Raw genomic sequence first — 15000 nt, forward strand, 5'->3', positions numbered from 1 at the left:
AAAGGCTTATTCATAGTCCACAAATACCATCAAAAGGGAATTTCTATATTCTACGCATTGCTGTACAACATGTCTTAAAATGAAAATTTGGTCAGTGCAACTTCTACCATTTCTAAATCCTGCTTGTTCATCTCTCAGCTTTTCATCAATCTTTCTCTCCAGTCTCTTATGAATAAGCATACTATATATGAAAGTGTTATGCCTTTGTAATTATTGCAATCAGTCAGGTCTCCTTTTTTAGCTATTTTCACCAACACTCCTACCTCCCATTCATCAGGTTTTGCTTCATTATGCCACCTTCTACTAAATAGTCTTGTAAGTAGTCTGGGAGTAACTTCATTTTCGACCAGTATCATCTCGGCAGTTTACATATATATATATATATATATATATATATATATATATATATATATATATATATATATATATATATATATATATATATATATATATATATATATGTATATATACATATATATATAAATATACATATACATATACATATATATATATATATATATATATATATATATATATATATATACTGTAAATATACATAAATTTATTTATATATATATATATATATATATATATATATATATATATATATATATATATATATATATATATTATAGATATATATATATGCAATTACATTGGGAGAGAGAGAGAGAGAGAGAGAGAGAGAGAGAGAGAGAGAGAGAGAGAGAGAGAGAGAGAGAGAGAGAGAGAGAGATGTAGCAATACTTTTGAGCTTCTGTGCCAGGCCTGACAAGAAAGTCATCGTACTTGACCTTTTAAAGAAATAGCACAGTGACTCGCAAACACTGATTGTACGACTTCACAAAATGTGACTGATGACAGAAAATTCCATATTCAAAGAATTTTCTTTAAAAATGAAAAGACTTTTTAGACCATATGCAAGAAATATTACCGGAAATCCTCTTGACCAGCTACATATCGACTTTTCACCGTTATTTACATCCATTATCTTTATTGCTACTGCTATGGTAAAGCTGTCTCACTTACGTATAATAGCATTAATGTTTTATTCATAAGAACATTAGATTCCACAAAATGGGACATATTTTACACGAAATTTAGATAAAGTCTCAAAAAATCTAACGGCGTGCAATTCATCTAAAACTCAGTGGGATGAAGACTGAATACAAAATAAGGCTTAGGAAAAACCACAAACCACAACTAAACGTACTGTAATTCTATGAACGCATATGCAAACAAATACTAATGTAGAAACATATTTACAGTATAGCCTATGTATTCATTATTGATGAAATCTCTTCTGGGGCAAAGAAGAAGAAGCATATACTGATCAAAAAGAGAGATGGGTCTGTTATAACAAGAGAAGATGAAGAAAGACAACGTTGGATGGAACACTTTAATGAGGTCATGAATAGGAGATACGGATAGAATAATTTGATTGAATTACCTGAAACTGGTGAATACCTTGATGTGCCCATGAATGAATTCAGTGTGTTTGAGGTCGAAGCTATCATTAAAAAACTCAGGTGATGGAAAGCCCCTGGTTACGGTGAAATAACTGCCGAGATGATACTGGCTGAAAATGAGATGACCCCCAGAATACCTACAAGATTATTTTGTAGAATGTGGCATGAAGAGGCAAAATCTGATGAATGGGACTTGGGAGTGTTGGTGAAAATGGGAAAAAAAAAATCTGACTGATTGCAATAATTACAGAGGCATCACACTTATGTCAGTTTTGAAAATATATGGTGTGTTTATTCTAAATAGACTGGAGAAAAAGATTAGTAAAAAGCTGAGAGATGAACAAGCAGGATTTAGAAAAATGTAGAAATTGTACTGATCAAATTTTCATTTTGAGACAGTTGCATAGGCTATAGAAAACCACCTTTGATGGTATTTGTGGACTGAAAAAGACTTTGATAGTGTGCACCAGCCAATTTTGTTAAGATTCCTGCGTTATTATGGAATTCCTCTTAAATATGTGAACTTGATTAAGTCTGTTCATGAGTATAGCAAGTGCAAAGTTAATGGTAGTAGAGGCCTATCAAACGGATTTCCAGTGAACTGTGGATTACTCCAAGGGCATGTGTTGTCACCTATGTTGTTTATCCTCCTCATGGATTCTGTAATGTGAAGAAAAGTCGGAGATGGTAGAGAAGGACTGGACTGTATTGGTAATAGGAAATTTGCAGATTTAGAGTATGCTGATGATGCTGTCTTTAATAGCAGAACACCACAGGATTTGCAAAGCTTGCTTACCAGAATGCATGGAATATCACACAAGGTTGGGCTCAAGATAAATGGAAGGAAGACAGAGATGATGAGAACGGAGTATGCAATGGAAGATGAAATATCATTGGGAAGAGAAGGATTAATTAAGGAGAATCATTTAAGTATTTAGTAACTACGATCTCCAATACTGGATTTTTAGAATTGGATTTTAGTGAAAGATTGAAAAAATGCAAATAAAACAATGGCTAGGTTAAGTAAAGTTTGAAAATCAAATCGCCTGAAATTACATATAAAAATCAGGTTATATATCAGTTTAGTGAGATCCATGTTACTGTATGGACAAGAGTCGTGTTATGACAATGAAACAATATCCAGCAGATTTTGTAGATTTGAGAACAAAGCCCTCAGAAGACTTTTGGGTGTTAAATGGAAGGACAGGATTATAAATGAAACTATAAGAGAGATTACTCGAGTGTCATATGTGGATAACATTATGGTGAGGGGTAAATGAAGATGGTTTGGGGGTGCTATTCGCACTCCCAGAGATTTCATTTCACCAAAATCTCAACTGGGCTTCACAAGGCACTGGAAGAGTTGGAAGACCCAGGCGTACATGACTGAGGAATATGAAGAAAGAAGTAGGGGATGATGAATGGAGAAGTAATTAATTAAAATAGCGACGATTGGCAAAATCTAAGCGTTCCCCTTTGCGTCAATAGGCGTAGATGATGATGACTACGAAAAACTTAATCCCAGATTCTTGAAATCTGGTAATAAAACTAATCACGAGACAAAATTAATACTCCTACTAAGAAAATTCAAGATAAGAGACCTTTCAGAAGAGTGCCTCTTAACTGATATTTTTTGGTTGGATTCTTTGTGATAGGTGATCAGACTTTTGAGTTGATTGGTTTGATCTGTTCTTGATACCATTTACTTCCAAAAAGTGGCGTCTCTGTATTCCTCTGTCCACTAAATATCATCTTTCCTCCCTTTATAAAAAAGAAGTTTTGGTGTAACTTTATTGTATAAGTTAATTTTCTTGCCTTTCCTTTGGGTAGACTGGGCTCACCTCGATATGTTCACCATAAAAAAAGTACTTTACCTCTATTGAATATACTATATTTTTAGACACTGATTATGGAAATTTATCAGTGCAAGAATTATATCAGAAAAGTAATATTACATTTGCCTTACACTGTATGATTACTGTTCATAAAACTGTCTAAGAGGGCAGAAATGAGAGATGAGGACAAATGCTGCATAATTGGGCATGAACTGCTACTTAATGATTTCTGGTCCATTGGTAATGAAATTAATCTTTTCAGCATCTAAACGTTTACTTGGTTGACAGAAACTCCTATATATGAATATAAACTCTTTCTCGTTATATGGACCATTAAACAGAGGGTCACCCCCAGGGAAATGTACTACAGAGGCATAAAGTGAAATTTAACTATTTACGGATGATAAAAAAATTTTACTTCTCTTATTTAAATGACCTTGATGATACTGTTAAAACTTTAAACCTCGTACTTACTAGTGTTAGGTAACGTATGACAGTTAAACAACTAAAATTAATGGAAAAATAAAACTTAGTTTATTATGATAGGAAAGAAAGACAGCTTAAGAAACTTGGGTGAAGCCAAATAAATATTAATAAAAACTTGGTCCCTATACCTAGTAGAGTTCGTGACCTAGATGTATCACTTGACTGTAATTTGTCTCTCAATGCTCAAATAAATAATGTAGTAGAACGGATGGATATCACCTTAGAAACACTGCTTCTGTAAAAGATCTTAATGAATATTCTGTAAACAAAACTTGCGCTATTTCCAGGATTTACTACTGTAACTCCATCTATACCAATCTAATTAAGAAACATAATAAACATAGGAGCAAAACTGATAAAAGATGTCTCACCCCTAGAACGGATTACTCGTCTACTTATTGAATTACACTATCGGCCTTAAATCCAAAGTAGAGTTTAATATATGCGCAATGGCTCGTCAGGTTATCACAACCAGGTTTCCAAAATATATGTGAGAATTGCTACACATCGTGCAGCCAACGAAAATAGTTATAGATGGTTTCAAGTTATTGGAATCAACATATACCTCTATCTGAAAGACTGATGATATTACGGCTTTCAAGAAGCTGACGACGCTTCTTTTCTAAGTGCTTCCATACAGTGGTTTGACAATGAACGCAGAATAAGCAGTGTTATACTCTAAATACCTAAGAATGTATACGACAACCAGATCTTGTAGGTCCTGTAGTGTAGGGTTCCCAAGTGTGATGGAACCAGGAAAACAGTCCCTAAAGTAAAGTAAGTGAATAATGTTACATTTTCAGAAAAAATATTCATGGAAAAATAAAGAATCATAAGAAAATCTAACGCCAGTCAAAATTCGTAATATGTATGTATGTATGTATGTATGTATGTATATACATATACATATATAAATATATACATATAAATATATATATATATATATATATATATATATATATATATATATATATATATATATATATATATATATGTGTGTGTGTATATACATACACACACACACACATATATATATATATATATATATATATATATATATATATATATATATATATATATATATATATATATATATATATTATATATATATATATATATGTGTGTGTGTGTGTGTGTGTGTGTATAAACAGTATATCATTACTAGCTAAGTTACAACCCTAGTTGGAAAAGCAAGTGCTATAAGCCCATGGGCTCCAACAGTGAAGAATAGCCCAATGATGAAAGGAAATAAGAAAATAAATAAACGATATAGGAAGTAATAAAAAATTAAGATATTCTAGAAACATTAGCAACATTAAAACAGATATTTGATATATAAACTATAAAAGGACTTATGTAAGCCTGTTCAACATAAAAACATTTGCTGCGAGTTTGAACTTTTGAAGTTCTACTGATTCTACTACCCGATTAGGAAGATCATTCCACAACTTGGTCACAGCTGGAATAAAACTTCTAGAGTACTGTGTAGTATTGAGGTTCATGATGGAGAGGGCCTAAATATTAGAATTAACTGCATAGTTAGTATTACGAAAAGGATGGAACTGTCCGGGAAGATCTGAATGTAAAGGATGGTCAGAAATATCAAAAATCTTATGCAACATGCATAATGAACTAACTGAACGACGGTGCCAGAGATTAATACCTAGATCAGGAATAAGAAATTTAATAGACCGAAAGTTCCTGTCCAACAAATTAAGATGAGAATCAGCAGCTGAAGACCAGACAGGAGAACAATAATCGAAACAAAGTAAAATTAAAGAATTAAAACACTTCTCCAGAATAGATTGATCATCAAAAATCTTTAGACTTTCTCGGTAGGCCAATTTTTTGTGCAATTGAAGAAGACACAGACCTAATGTATTTCTCAAAAGTAAATTTGCTGTCCAGAATAACACCTAAAATTTTAAGTCATACAAAGTTAAAAAAAAAAAAATTATCAATGTTGGGATCCAGATGTTGAGGAGCCACGGCCCTTGACCTACTTACAAGCATACGTTGAGTTTTGTTAGAATTCAACTTCATACCCCATAATTTGCACCATGCACTAATTTTAGCTAGATCTCAATTAGGGGATTCAGCAACCCCAGATTTACATTCAGATGGAATTGATGCAAAGAGAGTAGCATCATCTTGCTTGAGGGTATACTCAGGCACAATATTCTATCTTTATTTCTTTTCCACTTAGGTTGTTAAATTATTGTATATAGATAATAGCTATTTTTCCTGTTGGAGCCCCGGGCTCATAGCATCCTGCTTTTCCAAATAGGGTTGTAGCTTAGCAAGTAATAATAATAATAATAATAATAATAATAATAATAATAATAATAATAATATGCAACAATCTTGTTTTCTATGTAGACTATATAGTATGAAAAGTAATGGGCCAAGAACACTACCCTGAGGAACACCACATATCACATTTCTATACTCACTATGGTGCCCATCAAGAACAACTCTTTGCGATCTATTACTTAAATATATATATATATATATATATATATATATATATATATATATATATATATATATATATATTCAAACCACGCGCAGAATATGGTAAGATCCGAAATTCCATTCAAATAAAGCTAACCCATGAATATATTCCGCAATGCATTGCACAATCGGAACCAGCAAGCAACGAAACAACTTAACCCAGCCTTTGCACAGCTTGAACATCTGCTGTCCCTCTACCTCCCTCGCCCAATTACCTCCCCAGCGGTAAACCTAGCCCATCATCCCTAACCCCTATCCCCATGAGATCCTGCCCCTTACTGAGTAAAGTAAACGCCAGCGACTGATTAGTGTGGCCCTGTTTTGCATCCGGGACCAGGGCCAGTACTGCTGCTTCCCGCCAATGTCGGATACCAAACCCAGGCTTCGTATCCGGCACACATGGTTAGACACCTATAGTCCCATCTGCTTCCCCGCTCCCCACCCCTAAAAACCAACTCGCTCTCCCATTCATCCTTCTTTCCTATTCCCATACAAGCCCTTTTTCTATTTTCCTACCCTTCCCCATAGCAGGAAACCAGGCTTACGAAGAAATGTATCATAGGAGAGAGAGAGAGAGAGAGAGAGAGAGAGAGAGAGAGAGAGAGAGAGAGAGAGAGAGAGAGAGAGAGAGAGAGAGAGAGAGAGAGAGACCTATTCCCTCACCCGCAAGTATGAAGGAAGAGGAAGAAGAGGAAACCCCGGTTATAAATTTGTGTCGATGATATTTCCTGAGCGCGAGGGCATAAAACGAAACGATTAGCGCCTTGTCGGGGCAAAGGAAGAGCCAAAAAAAAAAAGGGGGAAAGGAGAGAGAAAGAGAGGTGACAAAAGGTGACTCAGTGATGACAGAAAAGGGAAGTATTGTTCTTGCTTCCTGCTATGCGTTCGGCTGTTTCGTGTTTGTGAATAAGATTGTGTAATTTCCGTTTTCTATTAAGAAAAGGAGACATCGCAAGACAAGGGGAGACTAATAAAATGTGAGAATAACGAATGACTTGTTTGGTGTTCATTAAGCTTCTCAAGTCAGCCTTGAAGAAAGTTTGTTTATGAAAAGGGTATATTGTGGAACTTCCGTTTTCTATTGAGACTGCACGGCTCATTGGTATAGTTACCGAGCCTCCTACTAATAAAAAAGAAAAAAAAAACTATGAACGCCTGCAATGTCTACCCAGGGTAACGGTAGGATGTGCTTTTATGGCAGGTTAATGATCATACTGTAGGTGTGTGTTTCGGAAGGAAGTTGTTCTTAGAACAGCACTCCAAAAATCAATACGAGAGCGAAATGCATGCAATAAAACAAGGCGTCATTCTTTCTTTCGCCATTAAGCATTTTTATCTAACTAAATAATTAAATTAGAACGACAAACATAGAAAGGACGAACAGAAAATAATTATAACTAAAAAGCATGTCAGTAAAACTATCTTTAACATTATTAAGCAGGTTTTTTTTCATAAAACCTTGTACATTCAAAATTTACTTCAGCTCTTTAGATCCTCCTTACATACAGCTTAAAGAAAAGGACTAAAATTTTCGAGGTAATTTCTACAAAGAAAAATCTATACAAACATACAAATACATAATTCTGAAAAACTTTCACATTTTGGTTGGAATTTAGTAACTAAACGATGATACAGACTTTTAACTTTCTCCATTAATCCTAGAAAATGAGTCTTAAAGATGATTGAGTGATTAAATTATAAAAAGGAGTTAAACCTTTAGAGAGAGAGAGAGAGAGAGAGAGAGAGAGAGAGAGAGAGAGAGAGAGAGAGAGAGAGAGAGAGAGAGAGAGAGATAGGGCCCTTTTATTTGAAATTACACTGAAGAAGTTTACAAGCTTTCTTTCAATACTAGGCATGGAAGCATCTTCAAATTTTATGTAAGCTGAAGAGATTCCACTCAGCTTTATGATAGAAATTGAAAAAAAAAAAATCAATACAAATCGATAGATCGGCCAATAATGAAAAGCCAAAATAAAAAAGTAATAAAACCTGGCAATCTAACCAACGAAACTGATAATCACCCCATGCAAATGAGGCAGATCCCTCTCAAAGCAAATTTACTCCGACAAGGTCCTACGCTGATGAATTTCCCCCTTTCAGGAAGTGAACGAGTCTATTAGTGGATCAAATTACGAGGCTGTGATTGGTCAGGGAAGCCCTAAGCTCTATGTGCCTTACAAACCTCTCGGTAGGAAGAGAGAAGGGGTCGCTTTTTAACCTCTGCGAGGAAACGTTGGAGGCAGAGGAATAATTAGATGAGTATCACCTTATAACCCTGACGAACCTTCAGTATAAAAGTTTTAACCTTCGCAAGGTAACATGTACAGTATATCGAAGGGATACTTTATTGATAATTAGTTCGATGGGAAAGGGAATGCCACAGAAAGCACAGGATTGCTCCCAAATATTTGTTCTAGATGTTGATGGATATGGTTTCAGCAACTGTTTTAATAATTCTTTAACAGTCAATAATAATAATAATAATAATAATAATAATAATAATAATAATAATAATAATAATAATAATAATAATAATAATAATAATAATAATAATAAATGGGTATAAAAACATCTGATTTTGCTTGGTATTGCATTTTTATTGATGGAAATTGTCTTTACCTAATCTTGATTTAACAGCATAACCGATTGATCACTGATTCATCCATTGATTATTTGACACAAACTGAAGGTGGAATGACTATAGTAATGGAGCCATGAAAACATGGAAAGGATGGTTTCCTTTAATATTTTCTGGATTCCATTAAGAATCAAGCATTCATTTATGGAATGCTTTCGGACAGATTGCTCCAGTTACTGTTCCAGATGGCATACAGCCCACTTGAAACTAAAAATGCGTTACTAAGCAAAATCAGCAGATGGTTTTATACCTAATTTTATTGTCAAAATGAGAGGAAATTAATACAAATCGAATCTAGAAGACATTTGCCTATTTAAAGCAAAATTTTGCAAAAAGGGATAACCTCATGTGAAAATATAAAAATAAATTATTTATAATGATAAATGCGAATAAAAACCGTATAAATAGGAATACATATAGATGGATAACAGACTTGAAAAGCCCCAAAAATGAAAAAAAAAATATTTTTTTTCTGTTGAATCAAGTATAAAATATCCAAAATGAGTCGAAAAGTATGAACGTGGTTACAAATAGATTATACGAACTCTGATGACATTAAGACTTAGAGAATGGTGTTAGAACAAAACTAAAAGAATGCGACAATGTGAAACCTAAAGAAAAAATGCTGTCAAAAAAGAATGCTGCCAAAATTATGAAAAAAAAGGAAACCAAATATCAAGAGAATGCTGACAAGTTAAAACCAAAGAACGTTGCTGAAGTGGAAAACGATGTTAAAAGTTGAAACTAAAGAACACTGACGCGGAACATAAAATAACGTTGCCAAATGGAACTAAAATTGTAATACAAAAAGAACACTACAAAAGCTAGAACCGAAAGAACTGCTCAAATGTTGATAAAGTAAAATAAATATTTTTCAAGTCTTCAATTTGTCAGTGTTCGTAAGATCTATTTGTAACTACGTTCATATATGTATCGTATGGAATTGAAAATCACAAAACTGGGATTAGAGCTTAAGCACAGAACAAAGGACTCAGGGAATTCTACCGTGGCCAACGAGGCTATTGAATCAAGGACTTGAATCAATTAGGATAACGTTCTTAAAAAGTTGACAGTTCCAAAAAATGAGAGAATGCCAATGTCGATAAAGCTAAGGACGTGTCTATTCGTAATAAAACCCACAAACTTTAGCTAAAATCACAGTGAGAATAAATGAGGTTGTAAAAGCACTCAACTCGTATACCAATTATTAATACAAAATGTACTTCAAATGGACATGTGAATTTCGCACATGACAGGATTAGAGATGAGGCAGTAAATAGGATAAGGAAATTGGTAACTTGCCTTACTTTAAGGGCTGCTTTGCTGGCCCTATACAGCAAGGGAACCCTACTCTCTACAGGGCCTCCACAGTCTTTTTATAATGTTCATTTCAAGGCACTCAGCATTTCACACCACATATTGGTCGTTTATTGTCAAATCCTTCAGGCTATCGGATGTCTAGTGAGAGCTTATTACATAGTCTCGGGGCCGCATTATTAAAGGCTCTGGAGCCTACAGTAGACATATATCCAGGTTACAAACATTGACACTAGAAATATTAGAAAACTAAAATAAAAAAAAATATTGATATGCAATGTATAACGTGATGAAGACTATTTAGTAATGCTGTTGTTGATGAAAATAATTATTTGCAATATCTTCAAAATGTAAAGAAGATACGTCTTTTATTCAAGAAGCCTGCGTGGGGGGGAAGACCCCATTCATTACTGAAATACGACCCTGAAACTCTAAAGGCTATTCATGAAAATGGAGTCAGGGTTGTGTTGGGGCACGTACAGCATACTGTACTGTACATAATAGGTACCACGTGATCACCTACTTTACCTGTCAGAGGTATGGACATCTTGAAAAGGATTCCAAGTTCGAGACTGGTAATAAAGTCTGCGGGAAATTTGCGTAAAATCTTGACTCCAAGAAATGTTGTAAATCGTGAAGTAGTGTATAACTATAAACTGTACCAAACTAAAACTCCAGAAGGATAATATGGTGAATTCAGGTAATGTTAAAGTTCTAAACATGGAATAGATAAGAATAGCAGCGAATACTGGTCATGGATGCTAATGACGTCATAAACTGCGGCTATGAAAATATATATTCCATTGGAAATAAAACAATGAAAATCGGAGTTGCTAAATGAGAAGTGTTTTGATATATTTGTGATAGCTGAAACATAGCTACATGATTTTGACATGACTAAGGTAACTGAAATGACCCACACTACACACGCTTCTTTAATATTCCAAGAAGGGTTGAGTTGAGAGACTGTGACTGGGTTTTGAATATATAGAAATAATCGATCATCATCATCTCCTACGCCTGTTGACACAAAGGGCATCGTGCAGATTTCGCCAGTCGTCTCTATCTTGAGCTTTTAATTCAATACTTCTCCACTCATCATCTCCCACTTCCTGCTTCATAGTTCTCAGCCATGTATGTCTGGGTCTTCCAACTCTTCTAGTGCCTTGTGGAGCCTAGTTAAACATTTGGTGAACCAATCTCTCTTAGGAGTGCGAAGAGCATACCCTAACCATCTCCATCTACCCCTCCCAAGATCTCATCCGCATATGACAATCGAGTAATCTCTCTTATAGTTTCATTTCTAATCCTGTCCTGCCATTTAACTCACAATATTCTTCTGGGGGCTTTGTTCTCAAATCTACTAAATCTGTAGGAGATCGTTTCATTGCCATACCACGACTCGTGTCCATACAGTAACACAGTTCTTACTAAACTGATATATAGTCTGATTTACAGGTGTAATTTCAGGCGATTTGATTAACAAATTTTACTTAACCTAGCCATTATCTGTTCTTTTTTTATCTTTCACTAACCTCCAATTCTAATCGATACACACCAAAAAAAAATTGTCGTAGTTGTTTGCAAATCTCAGAGAACAAATGTAAACGTTTTCATCGAGGAATTTGATACGCTCATCGAGATGATTGACATGGGAATAACGAAACTGATTATAAAAGGAGATTTCAATCTTTATTTCGGTTCACTTTGGTGAACTACTAGAATCATATCAACTAGTTAATAATATTGGTTATGCGACAACTTTGACAGGGTATACGTTGGATTTAGTTCCAAGTGTTAAATGAATAATACTTTCTCGGATATTAGTGTAGATGAGAAGTGCAACATTTCTCAAGAGTATAAGCTTATAAACTTTATTAACGTTTAGAAATGTAATTTCTTTCTCCATTTCTTTATTGGTGAAGTTATTGGGAAAAAATATATGTTATCTATATCCTCAGTGGTCATGGTAACTTACAAATACGTTGCGAGTGTGTTTTTTCCTTTATGCAGATGATGCTACTCTCTTTGCTTCAATTCCACCTCCTCATTGTAGATCTAGGGTTGCTAAAATTAGTACATGGTGCAAATTATAGGGCATGAAGTTGAACCCTAACAAAACTCAAACTATGTAAGTAGGTCAAGGACAGTGGCTCCTCAACATCCGGATTTGAGCATTGATAGTTTCTTTAACTACTGGAATATAAAACTCCTTTAAAATTTTGGGTGCGATTCTTGATTGCAAATTTACTTTTGAAAAGAACATTCGGTCTGCTTCTTCCTCAATTGCGGAAAAGGTCTTATGGAGAAGGCCTTCTCAGATTTTCGGTGATCAATCTATTCTGAAGAAGTGTTTTAATTCTTTCATTCTACCTTGTTTCGAGTATTGTTCTCCTGTCTGGTCTTCAGCTGCTGAATCTCACCTTAATTTATTGGGCAAGAACTTTTGGTATGTTAAATATCTTATTCCTGATATTGATATTAATCACTGGCATTGACGTTAGATTAGTTTTTTATGCATGTCGCATAAGATTTTTCATAATCCCAGACTGTACCCTCCCGTGCGTAATCAATTCTAATGGTCTTGCCTTCTCCAGCATAAGGCTCGACACTGAAGGTATTAATCCTCCTAGTCTCAACACTACAAAGTATTTTAGAAGTTTTATTCAAGCTGTCACCAGATCGTGGAATGTTTTTCATACCTGGCAGTTGAATCGCTGGAAATCCAGTGAATGTTTTTTGTTGAATAGGTTAACATACTACTCTCCATAGTTTATATATAACAGATCTATTCTAACGTTCTTACTGATCTTGGAATATTTTATATCTTTACTCATTACTTCTCATATATAGTTTATTCATACCAGATGCCAATATCTGAAGTAATAGTAGTAAGAAACTTTTAAAGCCCTGCGGATATGATTTGATAAACAATGAGCAATAATATAAGAGACTGCAATTACCCTAAATCAGAGACCGTGGCTATGATTACACAGGTTCTGAAAAATTTTCTTGTTATCAAGACTGTAGATCCTACAGACCTATTTCGAATCTATCCATGTCATTCTTGAACAACTATTTAGTTATTTGGGAACAATCGAAGCATTACCCGATAAATAGTTCGCATACAGAAAATGATATTCCATGAAGATAGTTGTATGTTCTATTGTATATACAGTAATCTGTAGGAAATAATGAATGAGGGAGAATACAGCATCCTGATTTTACTTGACCTTAGAGCTGATTTTGACACATTTGTGCACGAGCTACCACTAAATGATTTACGATCCATTTGTATTGATGATGAAGCTTTTGAGTATCTAATAGATTAGTTGGTCGACATATACTTTGTGAGAATTGGAAATTCTTATTCATCGTAAGAACTATTAAGAGGAGGGATGCTCAGGAAGTGCACAAGGTCCAATCCAATTTTGTTTTTAAACCATTGGTCTATCTAAACTATTATAGAGACTAAAGGTAAATTTCAAGCTATTTGCGGAAGATACATAATTTTAGAGCTCTATAAATGACATTATTGATACGATTTTTAAACATGTTCTTGCTCTTGTTGGAAAATGGGCGACATCAAGCAATTAAAGCTAAATTAAAATAAGACTGAATTTATAGTTGTGGGGGAAAAAAATTAAGAAACCTAGGTGTCATCCAAATGAATATTATTGGCAATTTGATCCGATAACTACTGTAGTAGAGTGAGTTACTGCAGATTCAATACAGATAGTCTATACAGATATCTGTATTGACACTATTACTCAGCTGTAATTTGTCTCTCGGTGGTCATATAAACAATGAAGTAAGAATCTCTAGATGTCACTTTAAAAACATTACTTTTATAAGGAAATTTCTGGATGAATATTCAGTGAAGAAACTTGTGATTACCTGCGCTATCGTCAGAATGGATTGGTGCAACAATACAACTTGCCCAACGCACAACTTGAACAATTACACAAACAGAGGAGTAAGACTGATAAAAAGATGTCCCGCCTTGATAAAGGATTAACCATATACTGATTGAACTACACTTGTTGTCTATTGAAGCAAGAATAATTTCCAAGATATATGCAATGACTCGTCAAGTTAAAAGAGATGAACATCCAAAATATTTCAGAGAATTGCTACTCATCGTGCAGCCAACAAATCATGTTCACACAAGGCTAGTTACGAATGATTTCAAGTTACTGAAACCAAGATGCACTCCGGCGGGGGGTTCCAAAGTTTTCAAATACTGTATGCGTTCACAAGATTTTAGAAAAAGCTCTTACTTTCTTGTTTTAGAGAGGCTAGGATAATGTGGTTTTGGTAATCAATGCAAAATACGTCATATGATTCCCTAAATACTTGAAGGATGTATGCAACAAACAAATCTCCTAAGTCCTACAGGGTTCTAGGCTTTTCCGAGTGTGGCAGGACCAGGAAACATCACTCAAAGTAAAGTAAGAAAATTGAACCGAAAGAAAGATGAAAAAAAAAAAAAAAAAAAAAAAAAAAAAAAAAAAAAAAAAACTAGCTAATAACACCAATACTTTAAATTTTGTTACATACGTTTCCCAAAAATATACTTCAGGGTCGCCTCGCAATATAGGTAAGGAAACGTAAAAATAAATGAAGAAACTCACACGGTACTACAGAACATGTTGACAAATAAAATACAAGGTCAGACTCCATATACCCGTCCAAAGCCAACGATCATATTTTCTATTTCAAATACGATTTGTAAAAATAA

At 34.3% G+C, this 15000-nt stretch overlaps 1 long non-coding RNA gene across 2 annotated transcripts in view; it reads right to left on the minus strand.

Annotated features, from left to right (window-relative positions):
- LOC137654261 (uncharacterized) overlaps positions 1–15000 on the minus strand; it is a 281869-nt gene that overhangs the window by 253569 nt on the left and 13300 nt on the right. The gene's annotated exons all lie outside the window — the stretch shown is intronic.

Source organism: Palaemon carinicauda, chromosome 15, assembly GCF_036898095.1.
Source record: "Palaemon carinicauda isolate YSFRI2023 chromosome 15, ASM3689809v2, whole genome shotgun sequence".
In the NCBI taxonomy this organism is placed as follows: domain Eukaryota; kingdom Metazoa; phylum Arthropoda; class Malacostraca; order Decapoda; family Palaemonidae; genus Palaemon; species Palaemon carinicauda.